Source organism: Peromyscus eremicus, unplaced genomic scaffold (genome assembly GCF_949786415.1).
Source record: "Peromyscus eremicus unplaced genomic scaffold, PerEre_H2_v1 PerEre#2#chr22_unloc_1, whole genome shotgun sequence".
In the NCBI taxonomy this organism is placed as follows: domain Eukaryota; kingdom Metazoa; phylum Chordata; class Mammalia; order Rodentia; family Cricetidae; genus Peromyscus; species Peromyscus eremicus.
In genome coordinates, this window is record NW_026734286.1 from 3421681 (window position 1) to 3434591 (window position 12911).

Genomic DNA, 12911 nt, shown 5'->3' on the forward strand with positions numbered 1-12911 from the left:
CTGTGCATAAATACTACTTTTTAAAAATCCATTTATTCATCCACTGACCTAGGCTGATTCCATCATTTGGCTGTTGTACTTGATGCTGCAATAAACATGTGTGTGCAGGAATCTCAGTTATGTGGTGACATTTATTCTCTTGTGTTTATGTAGGAGGGTATAGCTGGATAATGCAATGATTTGATTTTTAGTTGGGGGTTGGATGTTAAATGTCCCCCCAAAGCTTGTATATCACAGGTGATGGTGCGGTTTGGAAGTGATGGAAACTTAGGAGGTAAGGGTGTGCCCTTGAAGCAAGTATTGGAACTCTAGCCCTTTCCTAAGTACCCAAGCATTAACTTTTATCTCTCTGCCTCTCAGTCACTGTGAACTGAGCAGCTTGCCTCTTTCTTTGGGCTTCCCACCGTGATCCTCTGCATTACCACAAACCTAAACCAATGGGACCAGCTGACTATGACCTAAAACCACGAGCCAAAATAAGCTCCTCCATCTTATAAACTATTTTTCCTGGGTATGTTGTTCAAGCAACTGATTTCTGGCTTAAATGCATTCAATCTATTAATCTGAAGATATGTATCACATTTATCTTGAGATATATAACCCAGGTACACTTTAAACTTATACTCCTTATGCCTCAGCCCCCCAGATGGGGGTATTACACACGTGTCTGTGCCTGGCTTCTTTCTGTCTTAGCAGGTTTATTTTAAGAACTTGATCCATGTGGTTATTTGACAGACAAGTCCAAAATCTGTAGAGCCTCTGGCTCCAGGCACAAACTCAGATAGATGCTGAGTCTATAGGCACAGAGCAGACTTTTGTCCTTACTGAGAAAGTCAGTTTTTGCTCTCCGCCTTTCAACTAAAGACTGAGACCCATTCTCATTAACCAAGGCTATCATCACTTTTTGTAGTACTAGGGAAAGAACCCAGGGCCTCTTGCATGCCAAGCATGAGCTCTACAACAAAGCACGTGAAAGCCACATATAGATGCATCTGATTAAATCATTGGGTGCTTTAGTCCATCTAAATTGACAAAATAATCTGCCACTATCACAACCTCTCAATGGGAGAGGAAACAAGTTGACACTATCAGGAAATAGAGGACAAATGTCCATGTCTTATAAACACTGTGGTCCCACATCTTAAGGGACTTCCATTCTCTCCATGGCCTGGATGGTTGGTGGTATTCCAACTAAGTTTTGTCATCTGAGGGGCAGTAGGGAGGGGCTTAGAAAGATGTTCGGTCTTTTCCATCTGGAAGTGTGGAGAATCAAGATCAGCTGATCATTCCTCGGTCACTCTTGGGATCTATCAGGTTTTTACCCCAATGTCTGAATCCTGAGTTTTATTTAATAATAGAGCAATATAAGTAATTGCTTGGGGAGGGGGAGTTAAGAGAAGAGAGAGAAAAGAAGAGGAAAAGAGGGGGAGAAAAGGAAGGATAAAAGAACCAGTGAGGGACTGGAGAGATGGCTCAGCAGTAAAGAGCACTGACTGTTCTTCCAGATGACCAGGGTTCAATTCCCAGCATCCACATGGCAGCTCACACCTGTCTGTAATTCCAGTTGCAGGGCTTCTGACATCCTCACACAGACATACATGCAAAACACAAATGTACAGAAAATAAGAATAAATTACATATTTAAAAAAAAAGAATCAGTGAGTCACATGCATTCTTGGTCCCCAATGTTATTCATCCTCTCATTAAAAAAAAATTCTCTTGTTCTTCTACCTTCCCGAACAGTTCACTAGGTCCTTTGCAACCCAAATTAGGAACATAGCACATGCCTAAGCTGGTGTTGCTCTCAACATGCTCTCAAGTGGGTTTTTCTTGGTTGGTTGGTTGGTTGGTTTGGGTTTGTTTTGAGACAAGGTCTCATTTTATGTAGCATTGTCTGTCCAGGAACTCACTATATAGACCAGGCTGACCTCAAACTCACGGAGATCCACCTTCCTCTGCTTCCTGAGTGCTGAGATTAAAGGAGTGTGTCGCTACACTGAGCTTACTTTTGTTGTTGTTGTTGTTTAATGAAGTTTTGCTTTGTATGTAGTCTAGGCTGGTCTTGAAACTATGATCTTGCTTGTTGTTTGAATCTTAGATGGTCTTATAATAAAAAAAAAAAAACAGAGCCAGATATTGGAGTGAAAGCTGAAAGATCAGAGAAGCAGAGCAAGCCACAGCCACCTTGTATTACCTCACCAACTCCACGAATCATCTGACTGAAATCCTCTGAATCTTCAGCTGAAGGGTCTCAGCTGAACTGCCTTAGTTCCTGTTTCCTCATATAGTTCCTTATATACTTTTCTCCCCCCCTGCCGTCATTTTCTGGAATTAAAGGTATGTGTGCTTCCCAGTAGTGGGATTAAAGGTGTGTGCCACCACTGCCTGGCTCTGTTTCCAGTGTGGCCTTAAACTCACAAAGATCCAGATGGATCTCTGCCCCCTCCCCCAGTGATGTGATTAAGGGTGTGTGCCACCACTGTCTGGCCTCTATGTCTAATCTAGTAGCTAGCCATGTCCTCTGATCCTCAGGCAAGTTTATTAGGGTACACACTATATTACCACACTTCCTCATGGCTACAAAAGTCTTTTTTACTCCTAAATATTTAAAGAGCATCTGAAATATGTTGCTTTCACCTGTGTCGTCATGTTTAGTTACTTCTCTGTGTGGCTTAAGCAAGTGACTGCACCTCTCTGTTTCCTCTTCCTTCCTGCTGACTTTCACCATCTGCTGGCTCTTCTCTGACAGGTGGATCTGTCCCAGGGAGGAAAGAGGAGGATCTAGGGATCATGTACTCCCAAGATGCTGAGGTCTTCAAGACCTGCTAAGACCAGAAGTTGGTCTAGCTTGACTGGGAGACATGACGAGGAGGGAAAGAAGCATGAGCTACCTCCTCAGTTTCCCACGGTCAGGCTCCCAAGTGAGGATGAGTACCATGAGGAGGGCACTAGAGTAAGAGGACTGAGACAGAAATTCTCCCTGCAATGGAGAGAATGTTGGGGAGGCCAGGTGTGGTGGTGCAGGCCTGGAATCTTCAGCACTCATGAGTCTCAAGAGAGAGGATCATGAGCTTGAGGACAACTATGGTTACATAGTGAGAACCTGTCTAAAAAATCAAGAGATTGGGGATGTAGGCATCTCCCTAACAATCCTTTCTACTTGCTCTGTGTGTGTGTGTGTGTGTGTGTGTGTGTGTGTGTGTGTGTGTGTGTGTGTGTATACAGGTTGTGGAAGCCTGGATGTGATGTGAAGTGTCTTCTTCCTCCATTGCCCTCCACCTTGTATGGTGAAGTAGGATTTCAAGTGAGCCCAGAGCTCACAGATCCAGCTAGACTTGTTAGCTATCCTGGTGTGGAAATCCTGTTTCTGTCTTACATGGGATTATCAAAGAAGGAGGAAGTGGAGGAGGAGGAGGAGGAGACTACCATTCTAGCTTAGCATTTATGTAGGTGTTGGGAATCCAGACTTCATTCCTAAATTTGTACAGCAAGAGCTTTATGCACTGAGCCAATCCCCAGCCCCATGTAGAAAGGGGATGTGGCTTCAGACAGATGAAGTCTTCAGACGTGGGTCTGGTGGGTGCCTTTGGGGTTGAGAGTTCCCCTCTGATGCTTCAGTTTCCTCTTCTGTAAAGGTCATCAGGATGATGTCATGGAACCATGCTTCCAGCATACCAAGAAGCTCAGCAAAGAGCGTTTTCTTCTCCGCCACCCAGCAGTCCTGGAAAACCACCGCGTTTGTATAGTTAAGTGTTTTTATTGCTGTAATAAAACCATGACCAAAGCAACTCATGAAAGGAAGGGTTATTTGGCTTACAGTTACAGAGGGCTATGAGTCCATTAAGGCAGAAAAACATGACAGCAGGCACCAGACATGAGGCTGGAGAAGAAACTGAAGGTTAACATCTTGAACCACATGTAGGAAGCTGAGAGAGCAAACACAAAATGGCTTTTAAACTCTCAAAGCCTCCTCCTGTGACATACCTCCAACAAGGCCACGCCTAAGTCTCCCCCAAACAGCACCACCAACTGGGGACCAAGCATTCAAATGTCTGAGATATGCCAGACATCTCATTCAAATCACTACATTAATGTCAACTGTTGGATAATATCTCTTTCTAATTATCACACCATCTTAAGTCACTGGCTTTAAATTGGGCACCTGTAAACTCAGAACTTGGGTGACTGTGCCAAGTTTCAGGTGGGTGAGTTTCAGGCCAGGCTGGGCTATATAACAATACCTTCTCTCAGATAAGGGTCTTGGGTGTATCTCAGTGCTAGAGGGATTGCTTAGCATGCACAAGTTCTTGAGCTGTACATCCAACACTAGGAAAATCAAAGAAGAGGAGAAACAAAACAGATAAAAAAGCAACTTTGCGTCCTTACTGGGCCAGCTGGACCTTTCATTTGTCCCCTTCCTTCCTTGATGGCAGTCTGCGTTTTCTAGCAAGGAATACAGGGCTCCAAGAGAGAAGAGGCAGGACACTTAGGATCTCTCTGCGCTTAGCTTCAGAATTAGCATTTTTACAACACTCCTCAGTCCAGAGCAAGTAAGTTCTCCTCTCAGTTCAGGTCCACCACGTGGAGAGACAGCCCCACCTCCCAATGAAAAGAGCTGCAAAGACTCAGTGCAAAGGCAGCCTGGGCAGCATAGAGAGACACTGCCTCAAAATTACAAATTCTTTCTGAGGAAGAATACCTTTATGCAGCCTAGGCCAGCCTCAGGCTTATTTTCTCTACCCCTCCTGTGTGCTGGGATTATAGGAGCATGTCACCATGCAGGTACATCCTTATTTCCATCTTGAAGTTGACTAGTTTGTGATGGAGTCTTGTTTTATTGTCCAGGCTGGCACCAAACTGGTGGGCTCAAGAGATCATCCACCATTATTCTGTCCTATGTTAATCTAAACGGGGCGAAACTCAAGCAGAGAGGAAAGGAGGCCAGGTTGCCTGACTGCACAGTGTGTGAGAGAGTCAGCTCTTCGGGAACAGCTCTGCTGTGCCAGGAGGGAAGCACGCACAGGGCAGTTAGGCCTTCTTAGAGGGCCACAGCGAGTGACCGTGCCAGGCGCCTTCAGAATGTCCAATGTAGTGACCAGGGAGCCTTCCGGAGAGGCTGAAGCTGGGGTGGAAGCCATGTTTTCAATGTTTTGAAACCGTTAAGAGTTTGAGCTTTGCTGGGCAGTGGTGGCACATGCCTTTAACCCCAGCGCTCGGGAGGCAGAGGCAAGAGGATCTCTGAGTTCAAGGACAACCTGGTCTACAAAGTGTGTTCCAGGACAGTCAGGGTTACAGAAAGAAACCTTGTCTCAAAATACCAATAAAACATTAAAAAAAAAAAAGTTTGAGCTTTAACCAAGTGTGTGTTAGCCCAAAGCCTTTGGAAGCCTGACATTCTGAGGAGGAAGGGGGAAGGAGGAGAGGATAGGTACACATAAAAATGAAGAATTACTGCCAATAATATACCATGGACCAAGTGAGAATTCAGATGAGAGACTGAGAAATGTCTACAATCAACACACACATCTGAAATATACAAATAATTTCTGAAAATCAACAATAAAAGACATTTGTCCCAAGAGATAAGAAAAGATAATCTAGGACAGCATTCCTCACCTTTCACAGGGTCACCTAAGAAAACACAGATATTTACATTACGATTCATAGCAGTAGCAAAATTACAGTTATAAAGTAGCAGTGAAAATAATTTTATTTTTTATGTTTGTGGGGTCACGACAACTTGAGGAACTGTATTAAAGGGTGGCAGCATTAGGAAAGTTGAAAACCACTGATCTAGGAAGTCACAAGATTCAAGCATAAGAGTTTTGTGTTTTGTTTTGTTTTTTGAGACAAGGTCTTATTTACATGCTCTGTAGACCAGGTTGACCTCAAACTCACAAATCACGTGCAACTGTCTCCTGATGGCTGAGACTAAAGGTATATGCCACCACACCCCACAAGCACAAGAGATTTAAGAAGGATTGCCAAAATGAGATTGTAATTCCAGTAGGCAGAGACAGAAGGGTGGTGAGTTCCAGGCTGGACTGGGCCACAGGGTTACTAGACTTTGTACAAAAAAAAGAGGCCGGAGGTACCATTAAAGTGGTTCAGTGGATAATGCTTACTGCCAAGCCAGGTAACCTGAATTTGATTTCCTGCAAGTTATCCTCTGGCCTCTGCACATTCGATGTGTGACACAGAAACACAATCAATGAATGAAAAAAGACATGGCAACCAGAGATATAGTTTCACTGGTAGAATACTTGACTAGCATGCATGAAACCATGAAACCCAAACGTAGCATCCCATAAACTATATGAGGTCAAACTGCCTGTAATTCCAACACTTGCAAGGTAAAAACTGAAGAACTATAAACTGATGTTTGATGCCTACATGAGACCATGTATCAAAAATCAGAAAGTCAGGGCTGGAGAGCTGGCTCTGTGCTTAGGAATTCTTCCTGTTCTTCTAGGGGACCTGAGAGTTTGGGTCCCAGAACTCAGGTTTCACAACTGTCTGTAACTCCATCCATCATTGGGGGATCCAATACCATTTTCTGGCCTCAGTGGGCATGTACACAGCCTCCTCACATATATACATAAATAAAAATAAATTTTTAGAAGAAAAAAAATCAGGGGCTGGAGAGAAAGCCCAGTGGGTAAAAATACTCACTGCCCTTGCAGAGGACTGGTGTTTGGTTCCCAGAATCCTCATGGTACCTCATAACTGCCTGTAACTCCAGTTCCAGGGAATCCAGTTTCCTCCTCTGGCCTCTGCTGGCCCCTGTATGTACATGCTGTACATAAACTCATGCAGGTAAATACACATACACATTAAATAAGTAAATCTTTAAAAACATTTAATGAGAGGAGCTTAACTTAGTGGTAGAGTTCTTGCTCGAGGGCATGGGTTCAGTCCCTAGTACTTAAAAAGTATATATCAGCAGCCTTTTTAAGACAAACCAAATTGGTTCCAGAAAAGCAAGAACCCAACAACAATGAAGAAGAAGAGGAGGGGGAGGGGGGAGGAGGAGAAGAAGAAGAAGAAGAAGAAGAAGAAGAAGAAGAAGAAGAAGAAGAAGAAGAAGAAGAGAAAAGAAAGGAAAGGAAAAGAAAAGAAAAGGAAAAGACATGGGACCAACTTTATTGAGCGTTTTTTGTTTGTTTGTTTGTTTGTTTGTTTGTTTGTTTGTTTTTCCCTTGTTGAATGCTGGGAACCACATTGGACAAGTCCTCTAATCAGCTAATTCTCCAGAGCAAATACTTTTTTCAACTATGACAAAGACTCCTTTTTAAATACATTTACTTTATTGATTTTGGTAGGATCAGAGCTGTGGTGTGGTGTATGGATACTAGGACAGGCATATGAAGGTCAGAGAACATTTTTTTTTTTAAGATTTATATATACAGTGTTCTGTCTGCTTGCATGCCTGCACGCCAGAAGAAGGCACTAGATCTCATTACAGATGGTTGTGAGCCATCATGTGGTTGCTGGGAATTGAACTCAGGACTCTGGAAGAGCAGCAGCAGCCAGTGCTCTTAACCTCTGAGCCATCTCTCCAGCCCAAGAGGATATCTTACAGCTGTCGATTCTCTCCTTCCATCACATGGGGCATAGTGGTCACACTCAGAATGTCAGGCTTCCAAAGGCTGTGTGCTAACACATGTTAAGTAAAGCTATAAGCAGGTTCTAAAACATACCCCAGGTAGAATTAGGTTTTTTTGACTATATTTATTAGTATAGAAAGAATTTACTTCTTTCTTTTGTTTGTGGTAGTGATGGTAGTGCTTTTTCGTTTTTGTTTTTCCCTTTTACTCAAGGCAAGGCTTCTCTGTGTAGCCCTGGCTCTCTTGGAACTCAATAGCAAGCTGGTTTCAAACTCAAAGATCTGTCTCCCAGGTGCTGGGATTAAGGACATGGGACACCACGTCTGGCAAATTTGCATTTTCATAAAAATAGTCATTCCACCCTGAAGTATGGATAACACCTATTTACTCAAGTAAGTTTGTAAGCCCTTTACAAATGTCTGGTCTGCTTTTGTTGTCTCCTGTGTGATCTTTTCTGATTCAAGGATTCATGTGGCCAAGGCTGACTTTAAACTCTGTGTGTATCTAAATTGACCTTTAATTCATAATCCTCCTACCTCTATATCTTGAGTGATAAACACTATTGCTTTTGACTCATGGTATACTTTTTTTAAAAGCTTTCCTATGGAAATGTAAGAAAACATTTAAGGATATCTTTTCAGAGGTACTCTTTTCTTTAAAATGTTTCTGAAGGTTGAGGATATAGCTCAGTTGGTAGTGTTTGCCTAGCATGCATAAAGCCTTGGATTCAATTCTCAGCACAGTATACAACTGGGCATGGTAGCACAGTCCTGTAATCTCAACACTCTGAAAACAGAGGCAGGAGGATCAGAAACTGAAAGTCATCCTTGGCTAATAGCAAGTTTGAGGTCAGCTTGGGCTACATGAGATCTTGTGGTCCCCCCTCCCCTTTTTTTTCTCTAAAAGACCAGGCCAAATTATCTTCTAGTATTTTGTAATTTTTGTTCACTTAAGTATGATTTTTTTATGTTTATGTGTATGAGTGTTTTGTCCATAAAAAGAATAGATATGATAGAATAATAAAGTAGCTTATTATATCTACTTATAAACTAAAAAAATCTATCAGTCTTAGATAATTTGCATTGGTATTGATTCTTATATATTGATACAAATGTAAAATTATTTTTCTTTTCCTGTTTAAGATAATTTATATATTGATACAAATTCAAAATTATTTTTGTTATAGTATATGTGTGTTTCTACTTCTGTTTAAAATATTTTTGTATATTGATACAAATGTAAAGTTATTTTTGTCAGACTGTAAATATGTCTCTACTTCGGTTTAGGATATTTTGCGTATTGATGCAAATTAATGATATTTTTGTCCTATTGCATTATACATTTCTACCTCTGATTAAGATATTTTGTATACTGTCAGAGCCTTGAGGTCATTGTCCTTATACTGTACATCTGTTTAAAGATAGTTTATTTTCATAATGTGAAGCTTTAGTCTTTAAGCTATATAGATTGATAAGAATTGCAGGTTAATAGTCACCCATGTTTGTCAAATTTATAGTCATGTTAGTTAGGTTTTCTAGATGCATGGAGATATATTCCACAAAGATAGGTAATCTTCAAACACTTCAAAGACCTAGAGAATATGGCATTTAAATGTTTTAATAACTTAGAATTCCATTGACATGAGACATGACTGCTCCTGGTAGCACAAATCTACTCCTAAGAGGATGATGGGCACTGAGGACACTCCATACGGAATTTGTTTTCTTCTTGGCAAAACTGGCCTATTGGTCAAAAAACTGCCCTTGCCTTAACTGCTGACAATAAGCACACTGTCCAATTATGGACAAGCAGGACACAAGGAAAAGTGACTGCTGTACCTTGCCAAGACAGGGTAGGACAGTCCTTCAAATTTTCCTGCTTCTGAAAATGGTCTGCCAGATATTCTAGGCATATAGCCAAAGTTGGATGCAAGGAAACATTGGGTGGCTGTCCAGGCAGCCAGCTGTTTCTGTCATTTCTTGCATTTTTCAGAAGTTGTTTGCTTGTACTTCCTTCTTACTCAGTTAATATTACTTGCCTTCTTAGGTCTTTGATGAGGTTGGAGACTAGATAGTTACAGTTACAATCCTCTCAAATCTTAGGTAGGGGCATATTAGGTACAAGACTTAGACTCTTCAGGATAGGACAACTATTGGAGTAATCTCTATAATTTGCCAATCATCTATGGTCTGGACATCTAGAATATCTTCCTTGCTTCATGTTATTCTTGTTGATTGTCGTTCCCTTTTGTTTATGTTACTACCTTTTTTCCTCTGAACAATACTTGATTATTGTTCTTATTGTATATAATTTTATATTAGGATTATAACCTTTTTTTTTAAAGATTTATTATTTATTATGTATACAGCGAGTGTTCGGCCTGCAGGCCAGAGGAGGGCACCAGATCTCATTACAGATGGTTGTGAGCCACCATGTGGTTGCTGGGAATTGAACTCAGGACCTCTGGAAGAACAGCCAGGGCTCTTAACCTCTGAGCCATCTCTCCAGCCCGATTATAACCTTCTTAATTAGAGAAAAAAGGGGAAGTGTGAAATTCTATCTGTCCAGCTAATGGTATTGGGGTGACTAGCCCTAGGGCATGGTCTTCTCTGGGTACATGACCAGATAAGAACTGGGGAGGAAGGTTGAGAGCTTTCTCTCTCTCTCTCTCTCTCTCTCTCTCTCTCTCTCTCTCTCTCTCTCTCTCTCTCTCTCTCTCGGACATGGAAGGTTTCCTGATGCCATGGTTCAGTGAGCTGATATGGAGCTTTCCCCATCCTTCCCTGTTGGATGAGGAGACAGTGGCATTGTCTCTTCTGTATTCTGTATTCATGAATATGTAATTCCCATTTCATCCCTTAATAAATTATTTACCAGACTTCCATGGGTTCTCACTTTATGCTTGGTACCTGAAGTAGCCAGAAGAAAACTTCAAATCTTCTAGAATTGGAAATATAGACTGTTGTAAGCCACCATGCGGGTGCTGGGAATCCAACCTGGGTCCTATGGAAGAGCAGCACTGAGCCATCTTTCCAATCCCTAATATAGAATCTTTGATTCAGCACCAGTCTGATAGTTCATGTCTGTAATCTAAACACTTGGGAAGTGGAGGCAGGAGGGTCAGGAGTTGAAGGCAGCCTTGTTTGTGTGAGACCATGTCTCAAAAACAAGCAAACAAAAGCAGTCTTGTACATGTGGATCAGGCAGGCTTCAGAATCACAGAGTTCCTCCTTCCTCTACTTCTCCTGTGCTGGGGTTAAAGACATGTAGCCCATTTGGAATTAATTCCAAATCCTTGATCAAGGATCTGAGTGAGGTAGTAAGCCTTACCAGTAGTGAGGTTGAGTAGGGCTTTGGTTTTGCTCCTGCATAACTAAGGTGGTGTGTTCCTTAGGGAAGACCTGGCCCAGCTGCCCTTCCTGACCATGTGCATCAAGAATTGTCTGTGGCCGCATCCCCCAGTCACAATGATCTCTCGCTGGATATTCTTCTGGATAGCTCCCGTCATCCCCAAAGGTGCCTTGCAGTGTCGGTAAGAAAAGGGTACTAGACAGGATAATGGTCATTAATGGTAGAACTGACCTTGGACTGACTGAAACACCTGCCCAACAGAGAATATCTGTTTATCAGCATCTTCAGGATTCATCACAACCCTTCAGTCTGGACAGACCCTGAGGTGTACCGGCCTCCCCAATCAACGGGATTTGGAAACCCGGCAAGGCCAGGACTAGGGAGGAGGCGAGGCCCTAGCATGGGAAACCTGACTCCAATCTGCACATCTGTCTTTTCCGGCTTGGGGACTGGTTGGGTGTGCTGAGAAACCTGATCCATCTATCTAGTCTTGCCCCTTCCCCAGGTCTATGACCCCTTTCTCTTTGACCCAGAAAAGCCGGAGAAGAGGTCACCTCTGGCTCTTATTTCCTTCTGATGTAGATGAAGCCAGACGGCTTGGGGTGTCAGGATATTGTCTGAGGCTGCAGGTGAGGACAGGCGGTGTTTGGGATGGTTGGGGTTCCGGATCCCCTTCCCGCCCTCCACTTAGATTATGTGCAAAGGTTTAGAGAGTCGGGATTGGAAGGTGAAGGGTGGCCGGATGTGAGTTCTGCCCTCTGCTTAGCATTATGGGATGAAGTTTGGGCTAGATTCAGTGTATGCAAATGTCAAAATGGAGTCCCAGCTAAGCCTGCTTTGGGGATCTGTCAGGTTGTGTCGGAGGACGCCTGTCTGGGTCCCGGCGCAGTCAGAGTCCCCACCCCGCCCTCCCGCAGGAACTGCATAGGACAGACTTTCGCCATGAGCGAGATGAAGGTGGCGCTGGCGCTCACCCTGCTGCGCTTCCGCGTCCTGCCGGACGACAAGGAGCCGCGTCGGCATCCGAAGCTGATCCTGCGCGCAGAGAGCGGGCTGTGGCTGCGGGTGGGCCGCTGAGCGAGGGACACTAAGTGACCCAAAACCTGGCTGGGGCTGCCCCACTCACTCACTCACCTACCTCTAAAGGATCCCAGAATCAACAGAGCTGTTGCCTGCTCGAACCTCACCGAGCACCAGCAGGGAGCGCTGCGAACCACGGGAGGCCTGGATGACAAGGTTGGTGTCTTCTAGTCCAAGAGCCTTCCTCTAGCCTAGGGGACCACAGGACTTCCTCCTTGAGCTCAAGCATAGACTATCCTGTAAGAACCACGGTACATATCTAAACAGAAGAAGGAACAGGTTTGAGGTTCTGTCACTGAAGCAAACACTACATTTTTCTTTTCTTTCTTTTGAAACAAGGTCTTGCTTATGTAGCTCTTAGTGGCCTAGAACAGGCCTTGTGGATTCTTATTACCCCAAACTATGGAAATCCTGAGAGTGTGCTGAAACAGGATTCACTGAAATAGTCTACCCCACTGTCTACCAAAATATCAACTGTTTACCCTCACCCCCCATACAAGAGCTGCACTAAAAACATTCCAAGGGACTAACACCCAAAGTTCATCTGCCCCTCTATTTTGCTCCAAGTTCAGGACCTCTGGGTGATGTGTAATGCTCCTCTCATGTTCTGATGTGGGTGATTATGGTCTGAAAACAATAAAATCAAAAACAATAAAACAAAGGTAGTTACCACCTCAACATATCCACGAGTGGATAAAAAGCCAAAAAAAAAAAAAAAGTAAAATATAAATGAAAGAAAGAAAGTTCCAGGTTCATTAAGAGGAAATAAGGTGGATATATTTTTATTGAATAGTTTTGTCTCTCTATGTCCTTTGTATGTTCATATGAATTTCATAAACAATGTGTCTATTCATACAGTGAGTCCTGCTGGGA